Source organism: Halichoeres trimaculatus, unplaced genomic scaffold (genome assembly GCF_033239565.1).
Source record: "Halichoeres trimaculatus isolate MK-OKI-2021-1 unplaced genomic scaffold, fHalTri1.1 fHalTri1_scaffold_14, whole genome shotgun sequence".
NCBI classification, from domain to species: Eukaryota; Metazoa; Chordata; class Actinopteri; order Labriformes; family Labridae; genus Halichoeres; species Halichoeres trimaculatus.
Window position 1 is genome coordinate 19,772,572 of NW_027437192.1, and position 12,820 is coordinate 19,785,391.

Here is a 12,820-nt window from a genome sequence, read left to right on the forward strand (position 1 = left end):
ATGTCCAGCATGGAAAATTGTCTACTCTTCCACTTCATCACAGTCACAGAGATGCGCTTAGGTAAAAAAAACATGGTACTGTTTGATTTTACATGAATCTGTACTTGGTACTACAGACAGAATTTGGTCGATACCCTTAAAAGTATCTAATTTAGTACCCTTTCCTAGTCACGCACCAGTTCAGAGTAGGGATGTCCCGATATTACATTTTCACTTCCGATGCGATACCGATACTGCAGCATTGAGTATTGGCCGATACCGATATTAATCCGATACGATATCAGCATTAAACATGCATACTTTTATTACTTATTTTGTAGTATGTCATGTTATAAAAGGCTTGATTAAGTGATATTATTCAAACAAAGAACAGTAATCAGCAACAGTAGGTATGAGGAAAAACTGACCCATTTATTATTTACCTATGGGTAACAGAAATTTTAACATTAAACGTAAAAAATACTAGTAATTGAATAAAATAAAGAATAAATTAGAAGACCCAGAAAATAACCTAAATAAATCAAATAAAAACAGCAGGAGCGGAGTCTGGAATGGACTGCTTATATCAGAGTGCTTATATCGGAGATTTTAGATGCATTCCGATACGATACCGATACTTGTTTTTTTGCTGATATCGGACCGATATCCGATATTAATATCGGACTGGGACACCTCTAGTTCAGAGATCCTTCCGTAATGACCTTATCATTTCAGTCTTGTGACAATCTTGTGCAACTTTTAGAACTGACTGTTTGAGCAGTTTAGAAACAACTTTAGGAATTTCTACAACTTAGTAATTTAAAATCTGAACACCTTTAGTATGGACTGTTTTGAATGTCAATGTTTAAAATATGGGAAAGCATAATGTTAGCAAAACAAAAGCAAGTCAGTAGCTGTGTTGCCATTACACCTAGAATTGCGCAAAATGTAAAAATCGCAATAAAAAAATGGTAAATACCTCTCAAATATCGATAAAAAGTTTTAATGCTCCCATGAGGTGGTTTTTCAGAAGTTTCAATATATTTAACTTTGTTGCAAAAGTGCAATGGAAACACCTTTTTTTGCTAAAACGTCACGTTGTCATAACAACGCACCCCCCTCACCTTTTTGTACGTGTCCACTGCCACACAAACGGACTCTGGCAGGACGGCTGTGATTGGGCCAGAGAGCAGCAGAAGAGAGCAGAGGTCTGTGTGTGTGAGTGAGAGTTTGTGAGCTGGAGATGATGATCTTCATTCAGTGTTTTGTTTTTGCCTGATTTTAGTTACCGTGATCACAGCCGACGGTTTGAGCAGTGAATAAAAACACTTATGTTAAAGAATCGGCATCATCATGAGTGCAGCGTCCATACGGACATTATGCTTTACTTTACTCAAGTTGTGCGCAATTCTGGTCGTAATGGAAACGCCGGCAAGGCGAAATTGTTCTTTATCGAAACTTCAGAAATATTGCTTTTATTTTGCGAAAAAGTGTAATAGAAATGCAGCTACAGACTGTTATGGCAGATTTTGTAGCCATTTTCTGTCAATAACTGACTACTCATTTAGCCATAAACAAGCCTTCTTTTATGTTAGTAAATATTACAAATACATTTTCAAAGTGCCAATCAAGCAAGTGCATGCTCAACAAAACACAATGTATAGTTTCACAAGTGGTTCAATCACAGTTCAGATCTGCAGTTTCGCAAATCATCAGAGCAGCCTCAACGTCACGTTAAGAGCAAGTGAAAGTCACACAAGCAAAATTTCAAAAGTCTACCGACCAGGCAACAGGTGAGGTCAACTGCCCAAAGTCAACAGTTTCATTCAACATCAAAGACATCCTTAAATTATGGATGATAGACACATTAAACTAAAGTTTTTGTTGCAGGACAAGATGCTGCACCTCCAAATATGCCGATGAAGCACTCTTTACAGCAGTGAGAGACGATGAATCCTGCCTCTTTACAAAGTGTACATGGTGTGAAGAGAAGCCCTGAGGCCATCAGCTCAGTCTGCAGGGCTGAATCCCCTAAAGCCCAAAGCTGCTACGCCAGGATTATTTAACAGCATCACTTAAAAACCAAGCCCAACCCCACCTGCAGAGCACAGGTGAAGTGGTTTGCTTTTTTTAACCACTTCTCCCCGCTTCTTTTAGATTTGGGTCAAAATGTCAAGCTGGACTGGAGGCGATTGGGAGGGTGTCATATCTCTCTGTGCTCTTTTCCTTTCTGTCTCTCTGCAGTGGAACAGTAAGCCAAAGTTTCTGAATAAAGTAACACAACAGGCAAGGCTGTCCGTTTATGAATTACAGTTTCTAAATCCACCCATAATCTGTTTTTTAATGTTTTTCTTCTACGGTCCAAACACAGCCAGAAACAGTATAAAAAAAACCTGCAGGGTCTGGTGTGGCTATTCACTTAACAGAAAAAAAAACATGTTAGTTGTTTAAATCATAGTTTTAATTTGACAGGACGCCATAAAAAGTCTGCCCCTTATTACACACGCGCACACACATAAACGACGGACACACACACGTGCATGCACATTGAGTGAGGACAAAGACTACTTTGAAAAGTTACTCAGCCACCAGATGTTTTAGCCAGATCCCAGACTACAATACTAATGGGGCTGTGTGTGTGTGTGTGTGTGTGTGTGTGTGTGTGTGTGTGTGTGTGTGTGTGTGTGTGTGTGTGTGTGTGTGTGTGTGTGTGTATAAGCAGGAGAGAGAGAGAGAGAGGAGAGCCAAATAGTTTAAAAAGCAGCAAAAATGAGTCCCCTTCTCCTGCAGGTACATATTGCTAACAATGTTGCAAAAATGAAACAAAAAACCACATATTTTACCCTCAACTGCACAGAAATACAAGGAAAACACACAAATCTACAAATAAAAACTGCAGTTTTATGAATTATTATCAAAACATGTCATAGCTGAAAGGATAAATGCTGTGTGTATAAACACAAAAAGGAGCACAAGCACATCAATCCACGAAATAAAGACGCGGTATGTAGCGATTATGCTATGGGACCCTGACACATGCACACAGGGGGAAAGGGGCGCAGAAGAAAAGTACCACATCAAATCTTGGAAGAAATATAATTGTGACTGAGAGTGAGCACAATAGCAAACAAATGTCGTTGTATATTTACGCTTGAAATGAAAGTTCAGTGCAATCTACGAGCAAGTAAATCAAGTGTTTTGACAGCGCTTACAGTATGATCAAGCACACGTGACGCTAACAGTCTTTCCTGTCGTGCGTTACAGTAAGAATGAGAAGATCTGGAGATAAAGCAACAGGGTGTAGGAGAAGGAGAGAAAGTGAAACACGGACAGAAATGGCTGCAAATTTGTCAGAGATGAAATCTGACTGCATCTGTGCATGTGTGCGAACACAATCTTGGTTTGACTGTTGACACAAAAGACAGTTAACCACCAGTACAGAAATAAACAATCAGTGAGTCATAACTAGGCAGCGCTTGGGACAGATGTGACTTCAGTGGAAAAAGATAAGTGCTGATAGAGTGTTGCAGCAATTGATAGCCTTCAGATTACAATGCTGAGCAGTGTGGAGGTGAATGCAGTACGAAAGCTGACAATAACAAGTTCTGAATTTCTGATTTTATCACAGAAAGATAAAAAACACTATCACATAGTAATATAGAGTTTATGAACACAGCTTTTCAATTTTCAAAAAGTGTAACATACTTGTTTTTTCCTCCTACAAAGAACCAGGTGATTTGGGGTCTCATCAAATGTCCTCTTTCGGCTGCATCCTCTGTTCAAAGCGAAACAACTTTTACTCATGCAGCTTCCTTGCTTTAAAAAAAACCCTGCCTGTCCAGCTCACGAAAGTCTTTCTGAAATTAGGCACAAACTACTTCAAACAATGCTTTGGTACTTCTTCTATCTTCATGGTCTGGTCAGCTTGAAGGCAAAGAGGCTGAAGACATAAATCTCTTTCAAATTAATGCCACTTTAAACTTTCCCGTCAATATTTTTTGCCGGCTGACTGTTGGGCTCTTTGTTAAAGTTAAGAAAGTGCAGATGGAGCCGCACTCAGGGGAACACTTCAGTGCAGTATACAAATACACTCACAACACCGCAGCTTTGAATGCACTTTTTACAGCTAGCAGAGCACGTGGCATTTCTCTGTTTCTTCCCATTATTCTGTGTCACACAACATCCTGAAACTACAGACAGTTGTCAATGGCTGTTTTTAACATATACTTTCGAAAAATGATCTCACAACTCTTGGATAACTTTCTGTCTCCTTAAAAAGGAATGAAATCCTTATTAAAGCAATTTTTTTCCTGTACGAAGGCTAATTTTTCTAACCTGCAAATAGCTTTTTATTTCATATTGTGTTTTTTTTATTCAAAACAGAAACACAGAAGTATCAAAAATAACTGAAAATACCCTCTTGATTTCCAATATAAAAAGTAAATGAAATTGGAACTTTATAACCTGGATATTAATTTGTATTGATTTTTTAAAAATATTTTTCTGTTTTCTCTTTTCTATTTAAATTTTAAACAGAATTTCGTCAAATTTTAGGCAAACACTGAGCCTCAACACAACAAAATAAAGCTGGAAACAACCAATTTAATTTAAGCTGCAAGTTTATGTTTTAGCGTCATTTTCATTAGTTTCTTACTCCACTATAAACTAATGAAGGGTAAAACAAGTTTTAATATGTTCCTCTGTTTTAAATTTTGCACTTTAACACAAGAAATGTACTACAGATTAAAATTTAAAAAAGATTGTGGTTAAAAAATAAATATTCTGGCAGCTCTGTGGTGTCCCAGTGATGTGTGTCAGCTGTGAGTATATTTGACGCACTTCACTTACCAGCTCATTCAATAAAACAGCGATGAGAAGAAGGAGCACTGGATCTCATTTAGATTCATTATACGCGTGTTCAAAAATTAAGAAGTGCATCCCTTCATGATTCTCTTCAATTGTGAAATTGATTTGTCTGTAATGATTTTTGCCACAGGATTTTGCCTCATTATTCATCACTGTTAAAACATTTTCAATTTGGTCTTTATCTCCCATCATACTAGGCTTCATTTCTAAAGGTGAAATCATAAAAAGGAAGGTTATGCTGGTTATTTTTACTACAAGGACCAAATGCTAGTGCACAATATTAATTTAATTAACTTTTAATAGAGTAAACAGGCTCCTGGACTTTGCTTTGTCTCAATAAGGACCTACTAAGAGCCATTTTTTAACGCAGAGCTGATACACACAAAACAAACTTTTCTTATTAAAACCTCTGTGACAACAACATTAAAAACACATGCTGGTTTTGTTTATTCACACTAAATCAGATCAGACTTCCAAGACCAAACACGCTCGGTATATTTTGTTTCAAGATATGTACCGACCACTGTTTATAGGAAAGCTACATATTTCTCATTATGACAAACATTCACAAACATTCGAGCCCTTTTTTCGTGTCCCTCCAAAAGCCTTCAAACCTTGACAACAAATGCAGAGATTTACATTCTAGGGATAACCAGCACACAATGTTTAGGACAGAGGCAAAATGTGTAACTTGCGGTTGTACGATGGAAGCATAAAGACTGATCAGTCGACCTACGCACATGTAAGGAAAAACCACTATTGTGTAGTTAATTAGACTTCAACGATACTTTAATATCAAAATACAGCAAAGGCACATTTGTTTAATTTTAATTAGAGGTAGATTTTTTTAAGAAGCCTAGTAAAACTAATACCTTTGTGTCCCACACAAGACAACACTCACACGAACAATGACTGATAACTGAACGTGTGCTCAGGAAGCATGTGCACCTCAGTGATGAGTCAAAGCAGTCCAAACTTGAAATATGTCACGAAAAAAGAAAGTGAGTCTCATGAGGCAAATAAGAACCAGCACAGGGGTCAGAGTGGTTCAACACATTTCTACTGCGCTACACTTAACAAAATCAGTTTATGTTAAACAGGAGTTTACCAGTACTCACAGGCTGTAAGTTACGAAGAGCAGTTAGTTGTGGTGAGTTGTTTCTTTGGTACATCCTAAGTCTCACTGCTGCCTGTGTCATCACCTTCTACTTTATGCCTAAATCCTCTCAACCACCGCTACTTTATCAGCCTCCACTGTATCGTGACAGAGGGATTATTTACTCTCCAAGATCAAAGGAAGAAAAACTGTCCCATATTTAGGATTTGTCTATCCCAAAAATACTAAAAGACATGGAGGGAAAAAAGAATCATTTCACCCTAAACCAGGACCATGTGCTCGTTATCTGAAGCAGGCCGTCTAAAAGACAGACTTAAAAGTCTAAAATAAACCAAAGACATTAGAGGCAAAGTCAAGCCTAAACAAGGCTGTACAAACCACAGACAGAGCAGGGATGACATTTTGGGCATTTAGCAGACACTCTTTTCCAGAGTTACTTCCAGTAAATGTAATAGAAGAAAAGGCTTAAATCCCTGTATCGCCATCGTTACAAGAGGCTAATCTGAAGCGATGAAAGGACCAAAACAATGCCTCCAGATGGTAAAATGAGTTTAAAACAATTGTGTCCTTGGGATATGAGCAAAATAAGAGACTGGGTAATAAAGGAGAGTGAGCCACAGAGACATGAGCCAAGAGAGCCAGGAGCTTTTCAGAAAGGTTCCTTTTTTTCCTCCTTTTAAATAAACTATCCGTGACAAATGGAGCTTTTCCTTTATCTGAAATGCAGGCAGGGCCGAGATGAATAACGGCTGATTGCTCTAATAGATGCTATCTTTTCCTGCTTATTGGAAACAATGATGGTTGGGACAGTTCATAAATAAATAGGATCAGAAATAAGAAAGAGATGGGAGTTGTGCATCCACATAAAGAAAAACAATTTAAAAGCTCAGAGAAAGGTCATTCTTCCCCTACAGATCTTTATCATAACAGAGTATGAGTAATTTGTTGAAAATATTACAGGACTATAATACTACAGGCATGTAAATTGCCAGCGTACAGTGTTTGAATGGAGCTTTTCATCTCATACGGCACATGAAAACATACAAAACAGACCTGAAGAATAACTCCAAACTGAAATAAAACAGCTAAAATGAAGACTCTAAACGTCCCGTACCACTTTGTTCACTCGAGCAGCAGTTAGTCAGGTAAGCTTAGTAAATATTAAGCTCAATATGACTTTATAATGACATCCTCACTTTAGTCAGTAACAGGTCTGTGGATAGAAAACTGTGTGGGCTAACATGCTAAAATGCAATGTTTTCACACAAAAAATATATGACAAAATATAATCTTCTTGGAAACAACGCAAAGACTTGAAAGAGAAAATGAAGCCAGCAATGAATGACAGGCTGAGGAGTTATTAATCAAACTCCTCTGTAATAACAGATTTTAGCAGGTAATGTAAAGGGGATTAAATACACCATACGGCCCTAGAAGTGCTACTGTTTCATGTAAAAGAGGTACAGTTGCACTTTGGCAGAGGTTTTACAAACATTTCAACCCTGTAAACTTTTTCAACGTCGAACTGTTTGACAGCGAAGGTGAGTTTATGAACTGTGCTATGCAGGGTCTTAACTGTTTCCAAAAAGGTCTGTTTCAGTATTTATGGCTCTTGTTGTAAGACATTTTTTTCTTGCTTGTTTTGACTTTAAGTTTTTGTAATTGGTGACTTCACCTTTTTTCAAAACTTCAGCATTAGTTATTTTACATAAAACTATAAAGAAACAACAAACTCTTTTCCACCTTAATAATTACTTATCATGTCCGCACCTTTACTAGAGGAGTTAGAAAGTTAACGCACAGCATGCATTTCCCTGCGTATAGCATCGCTGCGTCCAGACTTTTCCTCTCCACCTCAAACTTTTTTCCCTTCGCAACGCAGCACTGCTTTGAAACAACCAAAGAAAATTACATGGCAGCCCACAAAATCACTACAGTTGTTCCTCGTGTCTTACAGAACATCCAACCATCAATAAAACACAGGAGATACATTCCAGCTAGTTGAACAGGACATTTCTGACTTCCCTCGCTCCATGTGTTCCCTCTCTCCACCTCTCCCTCTCCACCTCTCCCTCTTTCCCTCAATGATTCTGTCCTTCTCTCTCAAAACTTTCTCTCTTCCCAGTTCCACCGCAGAGATTTCACATATTGCAGCCATATGAGTAAGCCATGGCTGTCTCCACAGCACAGACACACACACACACACAAACACACACTCTCACAAGAAAAAGTGCTGTGCGCTCTCCCACACATATACGGGAAAGGGTTTTACAAGCAGAGGTTCTCTTTAGGAAGTCGTCAACTGTTTTGACGTTTAATAGCGGCTACGAACAAGGCCGTGAGATACAATAATATCCAGTGTCTGGAAAGAGGAAAAAGTTTTGTTAGTTGAAGAGTAGGATTCGTACAAGTGTTAGATCAAGTGTTTTATTACATTCTAAAGAAGTTTGTTGAATGTTTTTAAAGTTTAATGTGAGCATATTAAATTATTTTTATAAGACGATTAATTAAGATAATATCTAGAAATATACCTGACTAATAATAAGGCAGACTGCTCAGGGATGTAGTGTGTTGCATCTATGAGTTATGAAAAATACATGGTAACATTGATGGAAAAGCAGTTCAGATAATGTTAAAAATACACATGGATTAAAATGTAATTTATTGAGATTTAATTTAAAAAAGCCTTCAAACCATCAAACTTCTGATAAATGTCTGAAAAGTCAAAAGGAAAAACTTTTCAGAAAAAGTTAAACACCTTACTGTGGGTCACAAAAAATCACTGTATGCAAATCTTTAACTGATATAGCATCTTCTGTAATAAAAAGAGTACAAAAAAAATAAAAGTGATTTTGTGAAGTCTTTTTTATAAACAAATATGCAGGGCATACAGTGTTGCCTTACATCCAAAAAGTTACGGGTTTAAAAGCCGAGACATAAAATCACAATCTATCTGGTGCAATAGTAGTGCTAACTGTTGAACAAATACACTTGATCAATTGTATTTTTTCTCAAGTCATTCCTCTAATCTTATAAACTGAGGAGTTGCGTGTATTCAGGTACTGCTGAGAATACAATCTTGCATAAAATTTGCCAACTTGTCAGAGAAATCGCTTCCCCGGAAAACATTTTGGTTGAATACTGGATTTGAATGATAGAGAATGAGATTAATACCTGTCAAAAACAAGGTCTCTATTTTCTGATTTAAAATTTAGTGAAGTGATTTAGAAAACTTCTTCCTGACACTGTAGTGCTAAAATAGAGATAAAGACAGGACAGTGGGGTCATACATTTTTAAGAACTTCTGAAACAAAACAACAAAGTTCAGAAACTTAGCATACTTCATCCAAATTTGTTAATCACCAAATGAGAGAAAAACAGACCACTTGTGAACAAATCCAACAAGTGTTTGGTCATATCTCACAGGCCTGCTGAAGTGTTAAAAATTTACTGAGGTTATCTGTTGAATAAAAGTCGTCCCTCACATAAGCAGTTGTTTGGGGGCCAAATTTGGAGAACTGTGAAGGACTATGTAAAAAGCTTCCTTGCAGTGTGTGCCTCATTGTACTGGCTTCACATACTCTTCTCTCCCCACTGAGTTGTCATGCCTACCCGGCTCCCTTATCTCAAAGGAACATCACAGTTACTTACAACAGAAGGGAGGGAGAAGGGGGGCAACTTTTTCAAAGTTGTGTGGAAATGCAACTCAGACTTCCCGGCATCACTCAGGAAAAGTTCCACAACAACAACAAATAAATAACGGTGCGACAACTGAGCTAATAAGTTGGTCTTAGAGCTGATAAGACAGGATGTTAGGGGGTATCTTTTACGACATTTCACATCCACCATGCGCTCGCAAGCTCCCTAACAATGAAAGAGGTGCAAAAACAGCGCCATATCGGGTGTAAACCGCTGGATAAACACCGTTTCTTTGATCTTGAGTTGCAACACTTGTCAACTTTTCTCCTCCATTCAGAACAGCGAGCATCTAACTGTGTTCATCTTTTATCTCAAGTCTTTCCCTCTTTCTCTGCGACGTGCGTCACTCGGAGGATCAAGAAATCTGAACTTGGGTATCAAGTTTGCAGTCACTAAAGTAATGAAAAAGTTATCAATGAAAATAACAAAAAGTTACACTCAGTAGTTGCGCAAGTGCTACTTTGGAGTGGCGTGATAACTCCAAAGTCGGCGTGTTTTAGCGTTTCAGTCAGGGTGCCACTCATCGTAAATTAATCACAAAACAAGAAATAAAACTTATCAAAAAAACAAACCTACTTGAGGCGAGTAAGTCACTCCACGTCCCCTTGCTGTTGCCTTCAAACTCTGTCTGAAATCAAAGCAGTAGCCGTCCCCAGTAGCCCCCTCAATTTGTATTTGTGTGGCGTTTGGGTGTCCTAACCTAAATGTAAATTGCCATGTGAATTCAAAGCGGTGCTGCTCTTTTCCTCTCTCTCATTCAGCAGATCTTTCCTTGCCGACGCCGCTCAGGCCGTTAGTTACATAAGACGCAAACCGACTGCCGTCGTAAAACTACCAACAGCTAGCAGAGCAATATTTTGTCTCCTAAACGCACCACTGATAGCCCGGCTTCCTTTTTAAAGACGATTTTCCCACTTGTCTGCGAGCATGCATTTCGCCATCTACAACTCCAACCGTGCATCGCGGGTGCATTTTTTTTAACCGTTTACAATGTCACTGCACCAGAGAGGGCTGAAGGCTATGCATGGTGTGCATTTGTGTTAGTAGTGTTTCTTTTAGTGCTGCTTACCTGTTGATCAAAATAAGCATTAGCCTCTTTTCTCTCAGTGTGTGTCTCTTTCAGCAGCCTGTTAAGATGGTGGCTGGCTGGCTGGCTGGTTCGTCTCTTTGTGGGCTTTTTGTTTGTTGATGATGTCGGACGGGGCGACTGTGTCTTGTGGCTGTCTCTTTTTTCTTTGGTCTGAGAGGGAAAGAGAGATAGTTAAGGCTTCACGGAGACACTGATACCGACTGATAAGTGAGTTAGGTTGGCTGTGGTGTTGTAATATTCCGATGTTATAGTTTGTTTTTCAGCCACCTCAGAGCCCGGATTTGCTGGTCTCAGTAAACCAAAGCAGAGCAGCTAGTTATCTGTTATTTTTTGTTCAGACTCGTGTTATCGCTTTGCTGTGACAAGACCTCTTTGCCCGTCTCTCTGTAGGCTGTGGGCATTACGTCAGAGGAGGAAGACACAGCAGCTCTATTAATATCAAGAAGCCACCCGAAGACTGAGTCTTAAAGTGACACACACTATAATCTGACTTATTTACACAGTTAATAAAGCAAATCATCTACTCATCGTAAATAAATAACTTTGACTCTTAAAGAGACACTTATTGCCACTTAGTTACAATTATTAAAGAAAACTTTTACACTTCATATTAGATACAGACACAGTGTCTTATGAATATTTTCATTTTGAAAAGTTAAAAATCTTGACTTATCCACTCTTCATCACTCATATTTTCTTTTACAAACAGGAACTGACACAACAAGTGAAACTGAGTTTCAACTACCATACTTTTACCTTTTTAACTATGCCACTCAGTATAAACAAAAACATAACTTCTCAGTGTGGTAGAAAAAAAACATTTTTTTTTGGTTTAGTTTTCTAAATATGATGACAAACTAGTTTAACTACATAACTAGAATAAAAGAATTTTACCCTTAAAGAGAACCATTTTTGTATTCACTACACTTGGAATACGTATCTAGCTACTTATCTAAAGGAGGTGGGGGCACTTCATTGAGAGAATGGGTTTGTATTATGTAGCTTTCAAAAGGCTGAAACAAAGTTGTTACATAAGTAATTAAAATTAAAAAGTTTGGTTAAAGTGTAAACCTTGCAATGAGGCTTCAATTTCAAGTATTAATAAGAGGAATCACCCATGACCAAAACAAAAAAGGTACAGATAATTTAAAAAAAAAAAAAAAAAAAAAATCTTCAAAGTAATTTTTATTTCAATCAAAACCTGCAATTCCATCGCATTCTCTCAGCTCTACCACACTATTGCATCTCCACCTTTGGCTGATGATACATACATTACAAGCTTTGCAGTCGGCATATGTGTCTCCAGGAAAAACATCACTCCACCTTAAGCAGTAATGTTTCAGCATGAAGTGTTTGCTTGCCATACACATGACAAAATGTGAATTGCCAAGTGCTCAACTATAGCAAAAGACAAGAACAGCACTGCTACCATTTTATCATAGACTTGCTCTATAGCACACCTAGTGGTGAGAAACACAAAGGAAGCAGTGATTTCACATGTCAGAATAAAGAAGCTAAAAAGTCATATTACTTCACTCAAAATTGCATTCCTGCATTAAATGCTTTACGTACTTAACATAAGAATACATGTTTCATTCACTGAGTTGTGTCTTCAACATCAAATGTCTTGCTAAAAAATGATAAATTAGTAGGACAGCAAAACTGTTTCAAAACCGGTGCAGGTTGTATTTATTTATACCTAATAGACAAATATGTGCCATTGTCTATTTACACTCTTCCCTAGCTTTTAACCTGTAATAGGACCATAGAAAAAGGAAATATTTTAGCACAGTGTTCACAGGCATGTAAAATTTAGATTAAAGTCTCTCAGCTACAGAATGCAGTGAAACTCATGTTAAATTTCCACATTCAAATATTTTCCATTACGTCATCTGGCAATGTGATGAAAAATAAGCTTTTTAACTGAGACAAAATGAATGTGGGTTTCCTCTTCACTGAAAGATCAAGGTTGCATAAATTTTAATAACTTTCATCTGGTATTACTAATTTAACAACTGGGCATTTATAAACCGGACCAGCATTTTCAAAACCTCCCAAATGGATTTGTA

General features: G+C 37.7%; 1 protein-coding gene across 4 annotated transcripts in view; it reads right to left on the reverse strand.

Annotated features, from left to right (window-relative positions):
* Positions 1–11,145, reverse strand: part of trps1 (trichorhinophalangeal syndrome I) — a 136,381-nt gene extending 125,236 nt beyond the window's left edge. The window contains exons 1-2 of one of the 4 annotated variants that reach the window (XM_074686409.1): positions 11,019–11,145; positions 10,731–10,901 (exon numbers count right to left, since the gene is read on the reverse strand). The gene's annotated coding sequence lies outside the window, so the exon portion shown is untranslated. Of the gene's footprint in view, positions 1–10,233; positions 10,511–10,730 lie in introns of those variants that run through there. The other 3 variants (XM_074686408.1, XM_074686410.1, XM_074686411.1) reach the window with 3 other exon arrangements.
* Between the last annotated feature and the right edge of the window lie 1,675 nt (positions 11,146–12,820).